This window comes from Balaenoptera acutorostrata, chromosome 16 (genome assembly GCF_949987535.1).
Source record: "Balaenoptera acutorostrata chromosome 16, mBalAcu1.1, whole genome shotgun sequence".
NCBI lineage: Eukaryota > Metazoa > Chordata > Mammalia > Artiodactyla > Balaenopteridae > Balaenoptera > Balaenoptera acutorostrata.
Window position 1 is genome coordinate 39963031 of NC_080079.1, and position 18128 is coordinate 39981158.

The following is an 18128-nucleotide window of genomic DNA, read 5'->3' on the forward strand; positions in this document are numbered from 1 at the left end:
TGGTTGTCCATCTCTAGATCCAGGGTAACCATTAGGTTCCAATTTGTTTTTCAGCTCTACCTCCTTTTCTTTTGTATTACTAATTTTTTAAATTGAAGTATAGTTGACTTACAGTGTTGTGTTAATTTCTCCTGTACAGCAAAGTGATTCCATTATACATATATATATATATATATATATACATATATATATACATTCTTTTTTTTAATATATATTTTTTCTGCTGTGGTTTATCATAGGACATTGAAACTAGTTCTCTGTGCTAGGCAGGAAGACCTTGTTTATCCATTTTATGTATAAAAGCTTACATCTGCTAACCCCAACCTCCCTCTCTATCCCTCCCCCAACCCCCTCCCCCTTGGCAACCACCAGTCTGTTCTCTATGTCCATGATCCTGTTTCTGTTTCATAGATTGATCATATGGTATTTGTCTTTCTCTTCCTGACTGACTTAACTTCACTTAATATGATAATCTCTAGTTGCATCTGTGTTGCTGCAAATGGCATGATTTCATTCTTTTTTATGGCTGAGTAATATTCCATTTATATATGTACCACATCTTCTTTACTCCATTCACCTGTGATGGACATTTAGGTTGTTTCCATGTCTTGGCTATCGTGAATAGTGCTGCTATGAACATAGGAGTGCATGTATCTTTTTGAATTCCAGTTTTGTCTGCATATAGGCCTAGGAGTGGGATTGCTGGATCGTATGTCTACTTCCTATACCAGTAGAGCACTAAGTTGGGAAGAATTTGGAGAATCTATCTGGGCTTCTCATGAAAAAGTCCCTTGATCCATTCGTGATACCATGACAAAAGAATTGGAAAGAAGCATCCTTTCTTAGCCTCTCCCTGCTCCATTTTACCCACTTTTGTCAGATGAAAGTTTGCAAAATGCAGCTCAATTTATGTTTTTCTCTTACTCAGAAATATTCAGGGACTCTTTGCTGCCTTCAGTAAGTTAAAATTCCTCAGCCTGGCATTTGAGAACCTCCAGGTTCTGCCTGTCACTTATCTAAGCTGCATCTCTCATTGCTTTCATTGCATCTTTCACTAAGCCTGCATTAGTGGATCTCAAACTCAGTGTCACAGTGGAGCAGTGAGCGAGAGAGGGTAAGCTTATAACCAGAGAGCTGGCGATCTTACATAATAAAATAAACTGTCTAAACTCTGGCACAGCTGGGCTATGAATCCTGGAGAGCATCACATATGAACATTGTGTTTTGGAAGGTTAAGACTGAGAACTGCTGCCCTCAGCTTAGTCAAACCATCCTGCTTGCTATTGTGTATATGTATTTGGACTTTCCTTTCCCTGCACTTTAGCTGACACTGATACTTTCATCTCTATATCTCTACCTGTCAAAATCTTTTGCTCTTCAAAGTTCAGCTTGAATTATACCTCTTTTATGAAACTGTCCCTAATTTTTCAAACTTAGGTATGATGTCTCCTTTTTATGGGTCCCCAGAGCATTTTATTAATGATGCTGATGTTTAAACTTGCATTGTGTTTATTTTGCACCTGTCTTGTATTCCCCCTTATAGATAATCAGCAGAGGGAAGTTTTTTTTGTTTGTCTGTTTAAATCTTTCTGTTTCACTGGCTGCATACATGGTAGGCCCTTCATGATCTGGCTACTTAGGTTTTGTTTTATTTTTCCATTTTAATTTTTATTTTATTTTCCTTCCATTTTCATTGAGAAATAATTGACATATAGCACTGTATAAATTAAGGTGTACAGCATAATTTGAATTATTGTGATAAACATTTCAAGATATATATGTTTAGTGAACACCTATCATCTCATATAGATACAAAATGAAACAAAAAGAAAATTTCTTTGTGATGAGAGCTCTTAGGATTTACTGTTAACAACTTGCATATATAACATACAGCAGTATTAATTACATTAATCATGTTGTACATTTCATCCCTAGTACTTATTGAGCTTTATAACTGGAAGTTTGTACCTTTTGACCACATTCATCCATTTCTCCCCCCACCCCTCATCTCTGGTAACCACGAATCTTTTTCTCTGAGTTTGTTTCTTTTCTTGAAGCATAATTGACTTACAACACTATGTAAGTTCCTGGTGTACCACATAGTGACTTGATATTTCTATACATTACAAAATTGCTCTGGCTACTTCTGATCACACTTGTCATTTCTTTCCTCAGTACCTCTGTGTCATTCTCTGCTCTTATCTTATGAAACAACTTGGAATTTCCCAGACTCCACGTGTTTTCTCTTATCTTCAGGCCTTTGCACATGCCAGGCCTTCTTATCAGGTGAAGTAGGTTGCCACAATGGCCCCAGTTCTTCACCCCTCCCTGAATCCACACCTTCCACCACATGACTTCCCATCAAGAGGCAGAGACTGTTTCCCCTCCCCTTGGATCTGGCCCTGGGACTTGCTTTTGTCACTACAATGCAGAGGAAATTACAGTGTGCCAGTTCTGAGCCTAGGCGTCAAAAAGGCCTGAATGTTTCCACTCCTTCTCTTGGAAATTAGCCCAGCTGCTGTGTGAGCAACCCTGGGCTAGCCTGCTGGAGAATGAGCGACATGTGGAACAGAGACAAGCTGCCCCAGCTGAGGCCATCCTAATCCAGTAGCTCCCAGCCAACCCTCGACCAACCCAGCAGCTCTCTGTCAATACATTAACAAGTCGCAATCAGCAGAAATGCCTAACTGGGCCCAGCCACATTGCTAACCCACAGAATCATGAGCTAAACAAATTGTTATTTTTAAGCTATTAGGTTTTGGAGTGGTTCGTTAGCCAACTGATATACTAGGTTAACAGTTACCTTTGGCAAAGCCATTTCGGATCCCCTTCAAGTCTGGGTTAGCACTTGTAGTTCAATATTATTACTAGGGAATCATCTCTATCTTACACTGTAAGGTTTTTGAAGGCAGGCATTTTGTCTTAGGTATTGTGTCCTTTAGGCCACAGTACCTAGTACTCTGTAGATGCTCAGAAAATATTTTTGAATAAAGGAAGCGGTGGATTAAATTGGAGGTTGCAACTTGTGGTCTACATATGTTCAGTTTGTCATACATAGTGTTAACTGAAAGAATGATAAAAAATTATTTTCAGAATTGTTTGCCAGTATTTGAAATCAAACAATTAATAAACACTGATATACTACTGACTCTTTAGAACTTAGAGGTTATCATACTCAGTGAAGTCTGACAAAGATAAATATCACATGATATCACTTATATGTGGAATCTAAAAAAAATGATACAAATGAACTTATTTACAAAACAAACTCACAGACATAGAAAACAAACTTTAAAAAAATTATCTATTTATTTGGCTGTGTCAGGTCTTTGTTGTGGCATGTGGAATCTTCGTTGCGGTATGTGGGATCTTTCATTGTGGCACGTGGGCTCTAGAGTGCACGGGCTCAGTAGCTGTGGCACTGGGGCTTAGCTGCCCCGTGGCATGTGGGATCTTAGTTCCCAGACCGGGGATTGAACCCACATCCCCTGCATTGGAAGGCAGATTCTCAACCACTGGACCACCAGGGAAGTCCCAGAAAACAAACTTATGATTACTAGAGGGGAAGGGGAGGGAAGGATAAATTAGGAATTTGAGATTAGCAGATACACACTACTATATATAAAATAAACAACAAGGACCTGTTATAGCACAGGGAACTATATCCAATATCTTGTAATAACCTATAATGAAAAAGAATCTGAGATATATGTGTGTGTATGTATGCATATATGTATAACAGAATCACTTTGCTGTACATCTGAAACTAACGCAACATTGTAAATTAACTATACTTCATTTAAAAAATATTACTGACTTTTTGTTAAAAAATGAGGAAATCCATCAATACGGGGCCTTCGTCACCTTCAGGTGGGCACACATTTTCTGACTGTGGCAGTCCTCACTGATCGCCATTGTCTCCTCAGCACCCAGCGTGGTTATCATCGCATCTGTGTAGTTCTCTTGCAGACATCTGCAAGCTTCAGGCAGCTACGTACCTGCTGTAAAGCACACCTCAACACTTGGGAGAGCTGCTGATAAATGTGTCCACTTATTTTCTTCCGCCTTCAGTGTGAGTGTGATGTAGGCAGTCTCCTTCTTCCTGGGAGGATTTTAAGCATTGTTTAGCATTTCATTTTTCTCCTCTACAAATTGGGTTTGTTGTTAAGCATTGTTTAGCATTTCATTTTTCTCCTCTACAAATCGGGTTTGTTGGCTTTTCAAGGATACTTCGGCTTATAACCTGCCTAAACTAGAGCAAGATGTTTTCTTTCGTTTCATAATTCAGTTTCATTATGGCAGGAATTGTGGTTTGGCTGGACGTATCCTCACCTAGCAGTGTTGGCAGGCCTGTTCGGAACATCATGCCAGTTTTTTGACGTTTTTTTCCCTTTACTGGTGCTCTTAAGGGCCTACATAAAACCTGCTATTGGTGGCCTGTCTCTTTCATGATGGATTGAGGTAATTTTTCAGTAGCGTGAGGTGAGATTGGAAGCCCCTTTTTTTTTTTTTTTGATGACTATTCATTCTATTTATAAGGCTTATAGCTCAATGGTTGGGTCTTTGAAAGAAGAAATTCCCCAGCCAATTCATAATTCCACGTTTAAAAAAGAAACTCACGGGCTTCCCTGGTGGCGCAGTGGTTGAGAATCTGCCTGCCAATGCAGGGGACACGGGTTCGAGCCCTGGTCTGGGAAGATCCCACATGCCGCGGAGCGACTAGGCCCGTGAGCCACAATTACTGAGCCTGCGAGTCTGGAGCCTGTGCTCCACAACAGGAGAGGCCGCAATAATGAGAGGCCCGTGCACCGCGATGAAGAGTGGCCCCCACTTGCCACAACTAGAGGAAGCCCTCACACAGAAACGAAGACCCAACACAGCCGTAAATAAATAAATAAAATTAAAAAACAACAAAAAAAACAACAAAAACGAAACTCACTAAAGCTGATTGATGTTCAGCAAGAATGTATTGATACAGGTAGACCAGTTGTTTACCCTGGCATCTGTTCAAATTGGTCAGTGCTCAGACTGAACCAGTAGTTAAATCTTTTGAACATATCAACCCTGGAATTGACACACTGGGATGGAAAAAATGTTAGTCTTCAATCCTGTATTTATCTTTGGACTCATTGGCTAGACAACAGGGTGAACAACTTGGTCACATCTCTATGTCACATGGTGGTATCAATCCTCTTAGGGAAACACCAATACATTATCCAATTCAGAAGAACCTTTATCTCTTATGGTACATCCAGGGTTCAGCTCAACTGGGCCTAAAGAGGCAGCTCAGCCTGTTTGCTGATTAGAGAAATGAATAAGCAGGTACAACCTGCTATGTTCTATTAGTCCTGACTAAATTAGTTGATGCCTCATTATTTCTAAAAGTCCCATATGATCAGATCACTGGCTTAGGAGCTCAACCAAGATGGAGTCTGGGGTGAGCACAGCCTGCTTCATGCAGCCAAGAAAAGAAACAAACTGTTTTCAGTGGTGGTTATTCATTTGATGATCCCCAAGAATGGATTAGCAGGGTTGACACCTTTTTAACCTAGTTGGAGAATTAAAGTATTTACTTGGTGTGACTTTTTCATATCCTGCATTCATCCTTTAAAAAAATTACCTTAGCATCACAAGTAATATACAAGTAATACATGATCATTGCAGAAAAAATTTAAATATGGTTAAATAAAATGCAGAAAATAAAATTTCTACAAATCTCAACTTAATAAAACATTGTTGCATTTTGAAACAGATTAGTCTAGTTATGTCTTTGTCTCCCTCTTTATATTTTTGATAGCTTTAAAATGTGGAGTTCTTTCTTTTAAACCTCAAACTTAAAAAAAAAAATCCTGGAGGAAAATGTTTTCAAATATGTTACACATGCTTCTGCTGTCTTAGAGATTATCAAACAAAAACGGCTCAAGTTGTTTCTCTGACCACTGATTATTGTCATAGACTGAGTCATTTTCATTTGAGCCTCTTTCAGCTATCACTTTTGCTACCTGTGTGCCTGCTTCTAGAACAATCTGTGATTGGAAGAAAAAGAACGGTTGGTTAGAACTATATGTAAATTAGAAGTTATCAAGTCCTGCATGAGCTGAAGAGCCTCTTCTATGGTATAAAATGCATGGATTTTATTTCATAAGTTTCTGTGACCTGGGGGCCTTTTATATTTCTAAATATTTTAATTTTTGTCTTAGAGTTGGGATTACATGAAATGTGATCTCTAAATTAGAGAGATTTTAGTATATTTTGAAATGTACTGTTGAGCATCCTCTTATATACCTGTTTGTTATTTGGAAAAAATGTCTGTATTTCCTCTGCCCATTTTTAAATCGAATTGTTTGTTTTTTTGTTGTTGAGTTGTATGAATTCTTTATATGTTTTGGATATCAACCACTTATCTGACACATGGCTTGCAAACAGTTCCTCCCATTCTGTAGGCTGCCTTTTCATTTTGTTGATTGTCTCCTCTGCTGTGTGGAGCTTTTTCATTTGCTATAGTCCCACTTAACTGATTTTTGCTTTTGTTGCTTGTGCTGCTTGTGTCATATGCAAAAAATCATTGCCAAGATCAATGTCAAGGAGCTTCCTCCCTGTATTTTCTTCTAGGAGTTTTATAGTTTCAAGTCTTATGTTTAAGTCTTTAATCTGTTTTGAGTTAATTTTTGTGAGCGTTTTGAGATAGGAATCCAATTTCATTTTTCCACCTGTGGAAATAAAACCATTTGATTCATGGCATTGATTGGGCTGAAGGAAATTTTAAAAGAAGATTTATAATTTGGGTAAGGAGTTCTCTTCATTGGCTGGTATTAATTAGGTGGCTATGTTGATCAGGATGGGTGGGCGGCTTGCTATGGTAAAATCTTCGTTGCTTAACACATAAGCATTTACTTCTTGTTTATGCAAAGCACACTCCTGGTCTGATGACTCTGAGGTAGATTTCTTTCAAGTGGTGACTCAGGGACCTTGTAACCTGTCATCTGGGACGTGCAATTGTCAGGGTCACCACAGCAGAGAGATCATGGAGAACTCACACCCCCTTTCAAATGCATCTGCATTAATACTTTAATCCAGAGGTGACACATGTCACTGCCATTTGCAGCCCATTGACCAGTGACTACCAGGGGGTTGGAAAGCGTTAACTTCCTGTGTGTCTGCAGAGGAGTGGAGGACCAGATATGGATGAGTGCTAAAAGTCTCAGCAACAGTGAATTTGGGCAAGTAACTTATCTATATGACATGGGGGTTGGACTAGATGATTTTAGAATCCTTACCTCTTCTCACAATTCCTGAGACTAAATATTTGACTTCCTATTAGCCTTGTGTTTTTGACTACTTTTGTAGGCATTATTTGATTGTTACCCTGAGGATGTCAGGTATAGCAATACTAGTAAAAGGCTTTTGTTGTCTGGGGTAGCTGATGGTCAATCTGGAGAGCCTCAAAGGCAGGTGATCTGGTTTTGAATCCACCTTGGCCTCTTATTGTCAGTATGACCTTTGGCTACTTGTCTAACTTCTCTGATTTTTTTTCTTTTAATTCAAATGTAAAATGGGGATAGGAATAATACCATCCTCAAAGGATGACTGTGAGTATTAAATGAGGCAGATCGTGTAATGTTTTTAGAACAGGGTCTGGAACATACAAAGAGTTCAATAAGTTAATTTCATTTTATTTTTTATTATTTTAAAAAGGTGATGTGTCCTCCTTGCCCTGGTTTAATAAGTTTCTACATGATAACATCTCAGTAAGTTGTTGTTCTTCATGTGCTGGCAAGATTAACCAGCCCAACCCATGCAAATCTCTTTAATCTACTGACTTGCAAAATGGAGTCATAAACACTACCTCTAGGTGATCTGGGTCTTTACCCAAGACCACCAACCTGTTGGGACTTGTGTCTCATCTGTTTTAGCTTAGATTTCATCCCTGCCTGGCCCCGTCTTGGCTCCATATGTGAGTTGGATCCTGCCTTTGACTCCTGCAAGCTTGAGATTCCTGCCTGGTTTCCTGATACCATCAAGCCTTGGCTTTCTCTCGTAGACTTCCTGGGCTAGCCTCTTTGATTCTTGGGGAACCCACTTACCTCCAACGAGACCTCTCTACCCTCATGTCAGCCCCTCAGGACCAAAGTCCTTCCTCAGCTTCTGGTTCACACTGAGGCTTGGTCCTGGCTTCACATGGTGGAGGGAGCATCAGACAGATATCCCCTCTCATTTCGTTGGCCATACCCTTTGAACCTGGATATCTCAGATGCCACCTAAACTTATAACGATTCCAAATCAATGACAAACCCACAATGTTAAGTTCTCCTGCAGACATTATCACTCCAGGTAGGACACATGAGCAAGAACTTTTTCTTCTTCCCCCTGGACCTTAAGTGGATTATCCTTAGAAACAAGTCAGAAAAATTGCAGCAAGAGAGAGCATGAGAATTGGTGTGCATTTACTCTCTAGCATGGGGATGGTCTGTTTCTCTCCCTTTTTGCTTTTTGGCTGATCTAATGGGGGGATCCTCTGTGAATGGTTTAAGTACATTTGCTCCAGGAAGGGAAGAGAGCAGTCCTCACCAGGCAGGGTTCCTCCTCAGGCTGGTTCTGCACAATACAAGAAAGACATTGTGCTTTAGTGTCAAGCTCCACTCAGGTCATCCTTTCTCCCATTGGCCCAAGAGAACACTGAGTCCAGATGGACTTTGATAGAAGCAAGTTGCTTTCTGTTTCTCTTGGTCTTTTGTCTTCCAAGTTCTATCAAAGGACAGTGTGGTACTTTTCCCACAAGTGCACAGTACAGGTGGGAAATGCTAAGCAGCTGAGATTTATGTGGAAGGGAAAATTACATCAAAGATATTGTCGCCCTGTCCCTGAAATCATGATAAACGCAGCTGTAGCCTGCTTTCCTCCAATCTGCCTTCATAATCTCGTAGGGAAAACAGGGCAAATTTGTCACTGCCAAATGTAATAGATTCTTATCTGTGGTTTTGGAAAGAGACAAATCATCAGAGAATAATTTGCAAATACTCTGCAAAGGTTATATAGCCCCACACTGTTTATCTAACAGCAGAGAAGTAGGGAAGTTTTGCAATTCCAATTTTATCTAAAGTTTAAATCCTCTGAATGTTTTGAAAATAGCAAAAGACACTCCTTCTCTCCAAGGCTGAGTTTTTCAGACTCTAATAGGGAGATCTGTAGAACCAAGCTTGAGGAATACACCAAGAAAACAACTGTGCTCTAAGGTCGAAAAGGCGTGGAACCTGCCACTCTTGGGGGTCCACATTCACTTAATTAATGACTCATTTGCATCATGCTGTAGAGTTAGCAAAGAACTTTTAAAAAAATATTGTCTATGTGAATCTTTCAATAAGGTGGTTTTTTGTTAGTCTCTAGTTTTCACACAAGGAAAATGAGACTCAGAGGGATTAAGGTCACTGAGAAAGCCTCAATCTTCAGATTCCAAATTGCAATCTTTTCCATACCCTCAATATCTCTCTGTATCTTTTGCCCTGTGTGTTGAAGGTAGAACTGGGGTAAATTTGGGGAGAACAGCTCTGTAGCCCTGGAGTAGTTTATCTACCCTTTTCTCTGAGAAAAGCAGGACTGTCAGTATTGCTGGGAACGTGGGGTTTGGGAATCCCCAGGGGAAGGAGAGCCGTGGTGCATGTGCTCCTCTGTCACCTGCCATCTTCCTCTCACTACGGTCAGAGCTGGGACCTCCTTTATACAAGGAACTTGGGCTCCCAACTGAAGGGAATAACATCCCCTAGTTGCATTCTCAGGCTCAATATACGACAGGTGCATAAGGGATTTAATAAGAAACATTCTCTCCAGTTTGGAACAGAAAGAACTCTGTCTTCTCTTCTATTGCTTGTGGTTTGAGATCAAGATTCAATTGAGACATTATGAATCTATAAATAGTCAACTGATAATGGGACAGTTTTTGGGTTCAAAGGGATTTTTTAGTCCTTTGTAAAACCCATAAGGTAGTAAGGTACCACTATGGCAGCCCTGCGTACTTAAAATTAATTTCTTTTCAGGCCTAATGAAAAGTTCATTGTGCCAAAATGCTCATCTCCCATTGGCCCAAGAGGACACTGAGTCCAGATGGACTTTGATAGAAACAAGTTACTTTCTTTTTCTCTTGGTTTCTTTCTTTTAACTTTAAAAGGGTTTCTTACTTTTAACTTTAAAAGTGTTCCCAGAAGTGGCTTGGCATAGTGTCCAATGACCGAAATGCATATATTCTCCAAAGAGAGGTCCAATGCTCACTTTTGTGAGATTTAGCTTGGATGAATTCTTAGTTGGAGATAAGAGAATCCAATCCTGCTAGCTCAAGAAGAAAGGGCTTTATTAAGGGATAGAGGTCACTTGCAGAATGTTGGTGAAGGATGAAGTCAGAGAATTGAGACTGAGCTTCTAGGAACAATCCCCCCAACTTTAACTGCAGAACTGAACTGCCAAGGGATGAGCTACCTTGGTCACGGTCATGGAATAAGGAAGCAGCTACATCAGCTGGAAGCAGCCACTGAGGAAGCAGCTCAGAGTCATGCCGCCATGATACAAACTGTAAGATGGATGTCCCATGCCCTGCCTCTCTCCCCAAGTAGCTCAGCTCTGAATCAAGGTCTCACACTAGTGCATCTGAAAGGTAGAACCTAAACTACATCTGGCACTCAAGGCAAATGAGGGTCCAGCCTCTGCATACTAGGTGGGCTTAGAAATGGTGTTGAGTGAAGTACTCCACAGTATCTGCTGCAGTGCTTTTCACTGCCTCTCTGCTGTCCACCAGTATATTAAATACCAAAGCTTATTTCCCATTCATCTGTCCTATCTGTCCATCACTCATCCACTGATCTGAGTTTTGCACTTTTGATATTGTCACAGAATGTATCTAAAAGAGAAAGATTTAAAAATATATAACCACAACAGCATTATCTCACTAACATTCTAAATACTAATACCTTAATATCACATATCTAGTTAGTGTTCAAATTTTCCCAATTGTCTCATAATTCTTTTTTTAAAAAATTTATTTTATTTCATTTTTGGCTGTATTGGGTCTTCATTGCTGTGTGTGGGCTTTCTCTAGTTATGGCGAGCGGGGGCTACTCTTCGTTGCGGTGCATGGGCTTCAGTAGTTGTGGCTTATGGGCTCTAGAGTGCAGGAGCAGTGGTTGTAGCACAGAGGCTTAGTTGCTCCACGGCATGTGGGATCTTCCCGGACCAGGGCTCGAACCCGTGTCCCCTGCATTGGCAGGCGGATTCTTAGCCACTGTGCCACCAGGGAAGCCCTCAATTGTCTCATAATTCTTAAAAACCGGTTTTGAATCAGGTTCCAAATAGTGATGGTTTGGGGTGTACAGCATACAGTTGGCTGATATGTCTCTTCAGCCTCTTTTAATCTATAGCTTGCTTCTCCTTTCCTCCCCTTCCTGGCCCTGTCCCCCTTCCCTTGCCTTTCTCTCTGCTCCCCATTCTTCCTCCTCCTCATATTCTCTTCCTCTTCTCCCTCTTCCTACTCTTCTACCTCCATCTCCATCTTTCTTTCCTTTTCCACTTCCAATGTGTCTGTTAAGGAAGCTGGCTCATTTGTCTTACAGAGTCTCTCACAGTCCGGATTTTGCTTACTGTATCCCCACATTGTCCTCTAAAATACTCGGTTGTCTCTTGTGTTTCCTATAAACAGGCACTGAGATCTAGAGGCTGACCAATTTAGGTTTAATATTTTTGTTAAGAATACTGGAAAGGTAAGGTCGTGTACATCATTCAGAGCCTTGCAATATCTGGTTGACTCTTTTGGTGACCTAAGCGGCCAGCCACTGATGGTCACTGCCTATATCCATCATTTCATTAGGGGTTTGCAAAGCATTTAGATTCTAAGTTTGTCATTCCTTCCTCATTTATTAGCTTGAATACTTCCATTGTGAGAAACTGTCCCTCATCAATAATTTCACTTTCCCAAGTTACCTTTTTCTCCCTCCTTTCTTTTTCATTTTCCTTTTTTTCTCCCAGTTTTGAGATATAATTGACTTACAGCCCTGTGTAAGTTTAAGGTGTACAGCATAATGATTTGATTTATATACATCATGAAATGGCTATCACAATAAGTTTAGTGAATATCCATCATTTCATATGGGTACTAAATTAAAGAAATAGAAAAAATTTTGTTTCTTGTGATGAGAACTCTTAGGATTTACTCTCTTAACTTTCATATATAAGATACAGAAGTGTTACCAAATGTAAAATAGATAGCTGGGGGAAGCAGCCGCAAAGCACAGGGAGATCAGCTTGGTGCTTTGTGACCACCTAGAGGGGTGGGATAGGGAGGGTGGGAGGGAGACACATGAGGGAGGGGATATGGGGATATATGTGTATGTATAGCTGATTCACTTTGTTATACAGCAGAAACTAACACACCATTGTAAAGCAATTATCCTCCAATAAAGATGTTAAAAAAAAAAAAGATATAGCAGTGTTAATTATCTTTATCATGTTGTACATTCCATCCGTAGCACTTATTTCTCTTATAACTAGACGTTTGTACTTTAACTGCCTTCCTCTGATTCCCCGTCCCCCCACCTTGGTGGGGCTGGGTCGTGAGGTGACTGGCTGCGGAGCCCCAAGCGTCCTGGGGCTCGTGTTGCCCACGGTGGGGAGCAGCTGGGTTCTGCAGCGGGTGGTTCCAGATCTAGTGTCAGCCTGCTGGTGGGCAGGGCCTCTTCCTCACATAGCTGGCTGAAGAATCTGCAGTTTCCCCAAACTGGTGCTGGCCTGCTGTTGAGTGGGGGTAGATCCTTGGGTGGCTGGCTGAGGGGTCCAAGGTATCTTGGAGCTGGTGTTGGCAGGCCTGGGCTCAGTGGTCTGGGACTAGTGTCTGCTCACTGATGGGTGGAGCCAGGCCCTGGGGGCCCTGAAGCTGGTGTCAGCTCACTAGTTGGTGGGGTGGATCCCAGGGCTGCTGACTGAGGAGTGCGAGGTGTCCCACAGCTGGAAGTGTCCTGCTGGTAGGCAGGACTGGGGCCCAGGGAGTCCCGGGGCTGGTACTGACCTGCTGGTATGTGGGCTGGATGCTGACTTGGCAGGCTGCGGGGCTGTGTGTTCCTGGGGCTGGGGCTGGTGTCAGCCTGCTGGTGGGTGAAGACCGGTCCTGGGACTAGTACCAGCCCACGATTAGGGGGAGCCGGGTCCCAGTGTCTCTGCCTACTGCACCCTAGGTGTCACAGAGTTGCTGTATCAGCCCATTGTTGGGTGGGGCTGGGACCCAGGGGCCTTTGGTCTTGTGCCATCCCATTGATGGTGGAGCCAGGTGTCAGGGTCTTTGGCTGCAGGGCCCTGGGGGCCCCAGTGCTAGTGTTGGCACTCTGGTTGCAAGGTCAGTCCCGGGCCCTCTGTTGGACAGGGCTGGGTCCCAGGGCAGCTGTGGGCTTAAGGGATCTTAAGGCAGCCAGCCTGATGGTAGGTGAGGCTGTGTTTCTGTCTGACTAGTTGCTTGGCCTGAGGCATCCCAGTATTGCTGCAGAGAGGCTACTGGGTAGGGCTGTGTCCCAGAACTAATAAGCTAAAGGATTCCAAAATAGCACTTACCAGCACCAGTGTCCTTATGGTAGTATGAGCTCCCCCGATTGGCTGCTGCCCATGTCTGTGTCCCCAGCGTGAGCTCCAGTTGCCTCCTGCTTCTCTGGGAGACTCTCCCAAATCAGCAGGTGGGTCTAACCTAGGCTCCTTTCAAATTACTGCTGCTGACTTGGGTCTCAGAGTGTGTGAGATTTTGTGTGCACCGTTTAAGAGTGGCATCTCTATTTCCCACAGCCTTCTGAGTCTCCCAAAAGTAAGACCTGCTGGCCTTCAAAGCCTGTAGGACTCCTGGGCTGGGGAACCTGATGTGGGGCCCAGACCCCTCATTCCTTGGGGAGAAACTCTGCAATTTTAATTATTCTCCTGTTTGTGGGTCGGCCACCTAGCATTATGGGTCTTGACTATACCACGACTCTGCCCCCCCTACCCATCTTGTTGTGGTTCCTTCTTTATATCTTTATTTGTAGATCTTTTCTGATAGTCTTCCACGCTTTCTCATCAAGAGTTGCTCTGTAAATAGTTGCTCCTCTCCCTAAGTTACCTTTATACAGCAAAAGAAGAGTACATTCTTACTCTATTTCTTGATCCTTCCTCCCACTCCCTGTGTTTTTCTTGCCAGTTTTCAGAAAAAACAAACTAGTTCCCTAGCATCTTTTAAAGGTAATCAGTGAGATTTAAAAAAATTTCATTATGACATCATGAATTTAAGCAAAATTGATTTGCTTATCTACTGCAGTTATTTTTTAAATTGCTCAAATTGACCCATTTTTGGCTAGTGGGAAACTCTAGTTCTTTTTGAAACAATTATAATCATCTCAATGACTTCCTTGATTTCTGGTATGAAAAAATATTTCAGATTTATGTGTTTCCTGGCCCAGACCCAAAACCAGCCATTTCGTCAAGGATCTCTTTTTCCTTTTAGCAAGGAATTATATTTAGAGACCACAATCTGGGTGCTATATGAAATACTATATGGTTTTTTAAAGTAATTTATTCTTCAATTATTCCAAGAATTAAAGAATGAAAAAGGATGTGACCAGAACCTAGTTGCAGGGCAGGAATAAAGAGGTAGACACAGAGAATGGACTTGAGGACATGGGGTGGGAGGGCGAAGCTGGGGCGAAGTGAGAGTAGCATTGACATATACACACTACCGAATGTAAAATAGATAGCTAGTGGGAAGCAGCAGCATAGCACAGGGAGATCAGCTCCATGCCTTGTGATGACCTAGAGGGGTGGGATAGGGAGGATGGGAGGGAGGCTCAAGGGGGAGGGGATATGGGGACATGTGTATGCATATGGCTGATTCACTTTGTTTGTGCAACAAACTAACACAGTTCTGTGAAACAATTATACTTCAATAAAGATCTGTTTAAAAAAGAAAGTAGCATCAAGCCTTTTAAGGCCCCTATCCTGTAGGCGTAAGTAAAATAAGAGAATTCGTAGTGCTAGACTATTGGTTAATGGTTGAGGAGTTGGGCATTTGGGAAAATCTTCCTCAGTGTTAGGATGTTAAGAGACAGAGGACACGAGTTGCTTCATCATCTGCTAATGAGGAGTGAACACATGACTTGTCTGTCCCCAGAGGCTGCCATGCCAGGGCCAGAGTTGAAGCGATGTAGACAGCAAGAGTTTGGTGAAAGGCAAGCGGTCTTGTCTGGGAATCTGGAGACTTGGGCTCACATCCTGGAATAATTATTGTTTAATCATGCTCACTTTTAACCATCCTTTCCTGTTCTGGAAGCTCTTTAACCTTTCTGTGTGTGTTTCCTCATCTGTAAAATGGGTAGAACATGAGTGAGTGTCTTGGGGTGATGAGTTGAGAAGGACAGCCATCCTTATCCTAGCAAACAGGATTTGTCTGATGGTCATTCAGACAGAAATAAAATACACGTATGAAATATTTACAATGATTACGTCTTCCCCTCTCCCCGAGGTAGTCTATTTCTGGCTATAAGAGTCAGCTGTCTTGATGGGCACCACAAGTCCCCTTGGCCCAACATTTTTCCTTCACTGACTCTGCCACGGTGCTTGGAATCTCCTTGATTCTCACCCCCTTAGCATGCAGGTATGGGCCTTCAAATGTTGTCTGGGAGAAATGATATATTATGCCATGATTATCTACTGAAACCCTGGTTAAAATGATCTTAGCTGACTCAACTGTGGGACACCTAGGTAGTCTCAGTGGGAATGAGCTTGGCGTGCCTCCTTCTTACAGGGAGAAAGATGGCTGGAGAGGTCCAGAAGAGACCACATTTTAGATCACAGGGCCAGTTTAGAGGGCCTCCCACGTAAGGGAGAAGGATGGGAGAAGGAAATCCAATGGCAGGTCACCAGTGGGTATCTGTTGTTTTTATTTTACCTTGATTTTATTTTGGGGAACTATCCTTCCCTCTTTGGGTATGGTCTTGTTAAATATCCCCTCAATGGAAGGGATAGGTATATGAGCTGAGCTAGGTCAGTCAGATGCTGTCTTTTATTTTTACATTATTTTATTATTATTTTTAAAGCCTTTATTGAATTTGTTACAATATTGCTTCTGTTTTATGTTTTGGTGTTTTGGCCGTGAGGCATGTGGGCTCTTAGCTCCCCAACCAGGGATTGAACCCGCACCCCCGGAATTGGAAGGTGAAGTCTTAACCACTGGACCTCCAGGGAAGTTCCCAGATGCTGTCTTTTAGGAACTGAATCCAGAATGGAGCAACGTAAAGACCTAAAGTAGTTGGAGAGCATCCATCTTGATGACAAAGCCCTGAAGAGATGGCTCAATAGCTCCTGCCACATAGACCCTCAGAGCTGATCTCTGGCCTTCCTGAGCCTGCATCTTCAACTTCTTCTGCTGCCTTCTGGTGAATTTTCTTCTCTTTTTCCCCAGCTGCCTTAAGTTAGCTAGATTTGGTCTCAGAATTCTTGGTGTCAGGCAACAAACATATTTGCACAAAAAGAAAAAAAAACTTGTCTAATACCATAATTTAACCTGTTCCCCTCTTTTGTAGCAGAGAGGTAGCTAAGACACGTTACTAAATGCCCTATCTGAAAGCACTTTAATATTTCCATTGGAACTTTGGGGCTGGTCTCTCTTAAAACTCTGTGTGGAATTCAGCAGCCGATGTGGTCTTCTTCAAATTGCTTCCTGGATAGCTTGGATTTACTAGGAAAAAAGGAGGACTTTGGTCTATTTATTTCTCTGTCTTTTGTGGGCCATTGCTTAACTTCATGCTGTTATACAGTGTACATTCTCTGAGATGAGCTAAAACATTTTATTTTCCTCATTACAGAAATGCTACATGGCTATCATAGAAAATGTCAAGAATCAAAAAGATGAAAACAAAACTCACCCATGATCTTATCACCAGATAACTGCTTCTTAACATGTTTTGCTGTATTTTCTTACAGTCTTTATGATCACACCCATATAAATAATGTATACTTTACAAAAATGGGATCATAATGTTTTCAAACTTAATTTAATGACATGAAAAAATTATTAAATATTATTTCCTTCAATATAATTTTTAATGTTGCATACACTCTTCCCTTTTGTATACTCATTATTCACATTCTTAGTTCATCTAAAACTTTGCATTCTTTTTATACATGAGAATCTAAAAGTTCACTTTTCTGTTCTGAAATTATTGTAAATATTGCCTAGTGGGGCCCATAGCCCACACTAATGTCCAGCATACATTATCACTTCCTCTTGAGCACTGGTTGAGTGGCCAGGGGTAAATAAAGCAGGTGCTCTTTTTTTTGTGATCCAGGTTGGAGCTTTGCACAGACCTTGATGTGCTGGATGAGTTGTGTTGAAATCTGAAATGACCTTCAGCCTGGCAGGCCTTCTGCAACTCAGTACCTCACTATCAGGCTGTCCCAGGGGAGAGTTCGATAACAAGTCATTTGTTATCAGTACACTTTAATCTCTTCCATGTACCAAACCCACAAAGCTGTGCTCATGGGAACTCTAACTCTCCTGGACATGACTGTGAAAATCTCTCCTCAGTAGGTTTCAGAAAGTGCTAAGAAGTTCCAGCCAAGCAATGTTCCAGAGGAAGGGGAACAAGATTCTGGACCATCATTTGCTTTACCAGGATACACAAGTTCTTCTGAGTGGTTGAATCAGGTGAGAATGCCTGTATTATCTTGGAGAGGGAGGGAGGGATCTTGAATCACTCCATTGTCTCAGAGATCTTGATGAAACCTCATTTTCTTAGCTTTGGAAACCCATTTTGCCAATATATTACTTTTTACTGTCACAGTCTTGAAAAATGGGGGACCTCAGGGTGGTAAAGACCTAGCAAGTGGCTTGTTACTGTGCCATTAGAGCCTCACTGTTGACCTTGCAGGATTATGCTAGATTAAGTGAGAACTATTTAAAAATGTACAGTCCTTTAAAATGTAATCATTGGTTCAGCTCTCCAAGGTACATTTGCCTTCTGAAGGGAGATATAAGGCATTTGCGTTCATGTTTAAATTCAGATTCTCATCATTTACGAGAAATAGTGCTAATGGTTTCAAAAAGAATGGTAATATGCTGGTGGTAATTCTGGCAACTAAATAGA

The 18128-nt window shown here is 41.7% G+C and overlaps 1 protein-coding gene across 3 annotated transcripts in view; it reads left to right on the forward strand.

Annotated features, from left to right (window-relative positions):
• The first annotated feature begins 17543 nt into the window (after positions 1 to 17543).
• The window catches only part of ASAH2 (N-acylsphingosine amidohydrolase 2), an 86723-nt gene continuing 86138 nt past the window's right edge, over positions 17544 to 18128 (forward strand). For all 3 annotated transcript variants that reach the window (XM_007182840.2, XM_057531123.1, XM_057531122.1), the window contains exon 1: positions 17544 to 17689. The gene's annotated coding sequence lies outside the window, so the exon portion shown is untranslated. The remainder of the gene's footprint in view (positions 17690 to 18128) is intronic.